Genomic DNA, 6,603 nt, shown 5'->3' on the forward strand with positions numbered 1-6,603 from the left:
CTAAAATAAGGGTATTAATAAATATGATTTATTAATACCCTTATTTTAGTAACGTAATTACTTTGTAAATTCACCATCCTATTCATGAATATGTCTGATAATTATTGTCCTTTTTTAATTTTAGATTGTCAAAACGCAAGTACAAATTGTACTTAGAGCCTAAGAGCAGAGTTACATTTCCCTGTGCAAGACTGAAAAGAGGACATTTGGATGTAAGTCAGTTCATGAGAAATATGTTGTAATCCTGGGTATCAATATTATATAATTATATTGTATTCAAAGAATGTATGACTTCAGTCTTACCTGAAGATGTTCTTTTAAAGGTGGCAGATGGTTCAGGAGATGCAGATGTTGAGGTGAGAGAGTAATTATTATTTTTTTAATTAAAAATACATAGTTTCCCATTAGGCTTTACTACATTGAGTACAGTTTTTTTTACTCTGTGCTTGTGCCATCTCTTCATGATCCTGTGCAGACCATGTCTCCTTCTGGCGATATTCAGCTGGATCCAGATGACACGGCCAACATGGTGAGCTCTTCTACCAACCACACCTGCAGGCTTGTGGCATATTGTTTTTTGAAATTGTTGTCTAAAAGTTACTCCTGGTTGTTCAGGTTTTGGCTTTCACCGGTGACCACATAGATCAAGGGGACAGAATCAATCCACACCTGAGCACTGCAGATGTTGAGGTGAGAGCAAGGTTGCCCATAAGGGCCTGTGTCATAATGAAACACCCCCTTCAATTGTATTAATAAATGACAATTTATTGGCAAATTGTTGCTGCATACCCTTCTGACACTGGGTAGTTTCGCCCCTGAGTCTGGGTGAGAGATGGATCTACTTTTTAAATTAGTAATTAGGCTTTACTACATTTAGTACTGTTCTTCTTGATCTTCATCTTCAGCTGGATCCAGATGACACGGCCAACATGGTGAGCTCTTCTACCAACCACACCTTACAGGCTTGTTGCATGTTGTTGTTGATGAAATTGTTGTCTAAAAGTAGGGCTGGGTATCGTTTAAAGAAATTCGATACTGATACCTTGACTTCGATACCGGTTCCTGAATGGTACTTTTTCCGATACCAATTTTACGAAAGAAAAAAAAATCCGTTTTAACAACATTACCTTAAAAAAATGAAAAGTGAACAGAGATTATGTAAGGGTTAATGCCTGACGAGGTGTCCATTGTCAGGTATTAATGGACGACGGCGAGGCGTGAACCGTACGACGCGCAGCGTACTTCCGCCGAAGTCCGCTTATACCATGGTTACTTGCCAAATAACACATTTTTAAAACATTAGTTTATATTTTAATTAGTTTTACAATCGAAATCTAAAGTTTTTACAAACAATAACTTGGTTTCCCTGGTTACGCCTGACAGGTTATTCACTAGGTGTCCTCTATCACTTTTTAATGGACACCCTGCAGCCAGTCAGAATCGAGTATTCACCCAGACCATGGTATAAGCGCTGAATTAGAGACGGTAAAAATGAGTGGGTCACGCCCGAAAACCGCAACAGGCCAATCGTGGCTTAGCAACCGTATTTAGGCGAAGGGTCAATTCCGAGTCCTTATAGCAGCAGGAATAAAAAGCGGTTGTTAAACTGGATTGTTATGGTGGAAAAAAAGACATGTAGTGTCTCCTAGACTGTATCCTGCTTTTATGAGCCTTCATTTTAAAACACCCATTTGCTGTTTGGTGCATGTTTTGTTGAATTATTTTTTCAAATGTTTCTTTGTGGTTTCAGGAACTGCCTCTTGCTGCCAGCAACCACGGAGAAAATGAAAGTGAAGTTAGACCAGGTTCAAGCTGCGCAAATCTTGAGGTCAGGGCACAACCCGTTCTGTGACAGCAGTCAGTAGGGCTGTACAATATGACCAAAATGTCATATCCTATTTCATACCCCGATAACGATACATATCCCGATAACAGGGCTCTACGGTAACTTTTTTTTTATTAGGAGCACTTGTGCTCCTAATTAAAAAAATCTAGGAGCACAGTCCAAAATTTAGGAGCACAGATAATTTAACGTTTTTCAATGACCCAATAGTACTGTGCCACATATAACATGCACAAGTATGGAGAGCATGAGAAAAGAGAATTCAGCATCTTACAGAAGTTTATGTGATAAAGTTGGGGTCGGCGTGACTGAGACTCATGCTTTTATTTCTCAAAACAATAATAAACAAAAGGCACGCACACAGCGCTTGCACCGTAGCCTCGCTACAGCATTAAAGGACAATTCCAGTGAAAAATGAACCTAGGGGTAATTAACACATGGTTACCGAGTCGATCGTTCCCTGAGATGCGTTTTCATGATAATCGAATATAAAGTGTTTTATCTTTAAAAACAGATAAGCCTTGTTAGTGGTAATAACTAGCGATTTACTTTTACTTTGTGCCCATACTATTGTTAAGAGCTAATCTGTTTTTAAAGATAAAACACTTTATATTCGATTATCATGAAAACGCATCTCAGGGAAAGATCGACTCGGTAACCATGTGTTAATTACCCCTAGGTTAATTTTTCACTGGAATTGTCCTTTAACAACACTTTTTCACTTTCTCCGATCACTCTCGCCACCTCCGACGTACGAGTCCTAGTCCTCCTCTCTCTCTCGTCTCGGAGTCGACAGCGGCTTATATCCCGTCTTTCCATAAGACGTGTTTGTCATTTGCACTTGACCTACTTACATACCGCTTGTCTCCTTTCTCTCTCTCCCATTATAGACCGCGCTGAACCACGCCCCCCTCGCCACAGTTTACCTTTACCTACCTTCCTCAATTAATAAAATATCATGAGTTACCGTTGGAATTTCTGTAACTCTTGATATTTATTTGCATCATAAAGGTTTATGGAATAAAGAATAAGTTAACGCTATAGTTTAACTGCTTAGTAAGGTCATCACTCTTCCAGTGACAAACATGGCATTAGCTAGATTTGTGGGTAATCTAATTTAGCAAATGTAAGCGATGTTAGAGTATTTAGAAGCGACGAATTAGGGAGAACCATTGTCATTAATTGGCTGTTATAAACCCCAATACCGAGCACACTTGATTTAAGCGTGAAATGAGAGATTCTGATGCAATACGCTGATTTCACGCAGCCGCCATTTTGAAATCGAAAGCGAGGCTCCGGTGGGAAGAAAACCTGAAGTAATGATAAACAACAATGACTTGGACTACAAACCTGAAGCTGCTGCCGCGATTTACTCTATTTGATGTGGAAAAATGGGCAGAGGATGGATGCCGAATCCCACGAGCTGTTTTGTTAAAAGGATACAGCAACTGGATTGAGGGTTACATCACTGATATTGAAGGTAAGGTTAACAATAGGGGTTATGCGGAACGCCCAACGTTCGAACCGGAAAACGGGTATAAACATTTCCGGTTTGCATTACCGTACGCATCTGCAGCGGTAGGTGATCTCTGAGGTAACTTATTTTGCGCTTTTTTTAGAATACAATTCTTATTTCTGTTTTAGTTAAAAAGTCACGAATGCTTAAGTATCAGAAATTTTTTTTTTATATAAAAAAATAAAACGCAGTCTTCATTTGATTGTTTAATCGTTTGCAAGCAAATATAAAAGGTTAAACTACTATGATAGCATACAAGTCTAAACGAACTTACTGATAGGAGTTAGCTAACTCTACATCGGGTGCCATTACCAAAAGCTACATATACTAACTTACATACATACCTTCATAATCATGAATAAATGAGGAGGCTTAAAAACTTAAATCCTTTATTTAACGGAGTACTCGGGGCTGTGAAAGTCCGTTTGGCAATACGATGTACATCTGAAATGGATAGAATGGGTAGCTCCTGTAAACACCTGCTATAAAAGGTCACCATTCCTACGCTGTGTTTACCTCAGTAGCTGACGACCGGAAGTAGTTATACCCGTTTTGTAGAACCCGGAAGTATGTTGCGCATAACCCCTATTAATAATAATTTATGTGCAAACAACTTACGTTACACTGTATTGTCAAAAGTATTGGAACACAATCGAAATGCATTATGTTTGCCCATGTTATTTTGTTTTTAGTAAACATCAGCATGACATTTTATGTTAGAATGCATTTCGAATATTTTTTTTAATGTTTACAGTCAGGAAAAGTGAGTCAGGCTGTGTTGTGAGGGCAAGGGCATTTCGCTCAATGCGAAAAAACGATGCCCCATACGTGGTGCAGGTAACAGTTACACAAGTTCAAGTTCAGACACAAGTTCAAGTTCAGGCGCTAGTTCAAGTGCCAAAAGTTCGTTCCTACTTCTTTTTTTTTTTTACTTTCTGAATGAATCACCTTTTTTGCAATGAGACTGGTTGTTGGAGAACTGGACAATTTGACACCTGTGTATAGATAGATAGATAGATAGATAGATAGATAGATAGATAGATAGATAGATAGATAGATAGATAGATAGATAGATAGATAGATAGATAGATAGATAGATAGATAGATTGATAGAGATAGATAGATAGATAGATGGATAAAAAAAATTATTAAGCATAATTATTAAGTTGATATTCTGATCTTTCTTTTCAAAGCACATTTTTCCAAACAACACAAATCTTAATAACTGCTTTAACGTTAATTATTTAGAAGTTATATAATTGTTAATGATTGCTGGAAGGGGAAAAGGCCTTATATTCGGGTGTGCATAATTCAGCTCGCACTGAAAATCATTATTAAATGCATTTTACCTGTAAAAGAAAACCTGCTTAATTATGCACTCCTGAATATTATGCACACAATTATATATAACTATATATAATATAATAATATTAATGGTTATTAAAATTGATATGGTATGGAATTAGTAAAAATGGGCTTGAATTTTTTTTCCAGAATATCGACTTGCATAATAATTATGCACACACTATACATAGAAATATATATATCCATACATATATCCAACATGTAGTATTATCAGTTCAACTCAAAATACAAAACAATTACTGTACTTGTCTGCAATTATTACGCTGTTGTCCACTTACCTTGTTGTTTCCGACAACCAGTACCAAACATAAGGTGAAGAGCAAACCTGTATAGTATGAAAGTTTGAATGTTCCTTCCCACAACTTGATGGAACTTTATATTTTCATTATTTTGAATAAATACTGACTTATATATATTGTTTCTTATTTTACAGATTGAATTTCCATCTGAAGGTTCCTTTGTCATCGGAGAATCAAAATGCAGCTGCAAAGCTGGCCAGGGTCAATGCAATCATCAAATTGGTCTACTGTATACCCTGGCACACTACATCAAATTGGAATACAAGTCCGTTCCACCGGTCGTTAGTAAAACCTCCCTGCCACAGACATGGCATATTCCTTCACGTTCTATGGGTCTAGCCCCTAAACCTATTAACACAGTTAAAATATCAAAATTGAAGCCACCAACAGCTAATCCACCTCAAACAATTTATCAAAGATCTAGTCATGGAGTCATACCTAATATGTATTGTCCCATTTCAACCCCTCTACCAAGTGATCAGTTTGCAAATGACCTTCATGAAAATCTTGCTAAAATTGGAAACAAAAGCCAAATGTACACACTGCTGCAGGCATCAAAGACATACCCTGTGGACAAAGTTGCAACTGAATTTGGACATCTGCCTCATGGATCAGCATTGACATGCCAAGTCATCGGGTTGCCCTCCACTTCCACTGATCCCTACCCACCTTTTCCTCTCCCACCACAACCATGCACTTTTTCAACTTCTCTCAGTGAAAAGGAGAGCATTTTTTATGATGGTATGACTGTTACACTCTCTGATTCCGAGGCATTGGAGAAAGAAAACGACTGGGCAGAGCAACAATAAGATGTGGCACCGTGTTCGTTCCCAGCGCTTGACTTCATCCAATTTTAAGAGGATAGTCTCACAAGTTGCAGACTTTAACAGCCTTGCAACCAGTATGCAGAAACAGAAAAGGTCAGTTCAGACACAGGCAATGAAGAGAGGGCTGGAACTGGAGCCAGATGCAGCTGCACAATACGAGCAGGTAACCAGTAATCGCGTTTACCCTTGTGGCTTTGTCATAAATCCCCATGCCCCACATTTAGGCGCATCTCCTGATCGGAAGGTGGTTGACAGCACTGGTGCTCTGGGGTTACTTGAAATCAAGTGCCCTGATGTAGACAGTGTCCTACAGTGCAAGTACCTTACCGTAAGAGAAGATGGTATGCTTGCTCTCAAAACCAGCCATGAATATCATTATCAGATGATTGGACAAATGGGAATCACTGGGATGAGATGGTGTGACTTCTTTGTCAAATCCAGAAATGACTTCCACCTGGAGCGCATTCATTTTGATGATGAGAAATGGGAGTCAGTGAAAACTAAGTTGGACTTGTTCTTTTTTAACTACTGGCTGCCCAACTTGTGCTTATAATTTGTAATTGTGCGTCAACGTCATTTATACTTCTCTGTTGTTGTCCTCGTTGACACACAATTACAAATGCAAGTATAAATTGGGCTTTACTCCTAACAGACATGCGGTGCACACATTAGATATGTAAATATAAATAAGTAAATATGTAGTTTTAGAACAAATAATTTCTACATTAAATAAAACTGAATTCCACTGATTGT

Source organism: Scardinius erythrophthalmus (genome assembly GCF_964197995.2).
Source record: "Scardinius erythrophthalmus genome assembly, chromosome: 16".
In the NCBI taxonomy this organism is placed as follows: domain Eukaryota; kingdom Metazoa; phylum Chordata; class Actinopteri; order Cypriniformes; family Leuciscidae; genus Scardinius; species Scardinius erythrophthalmus.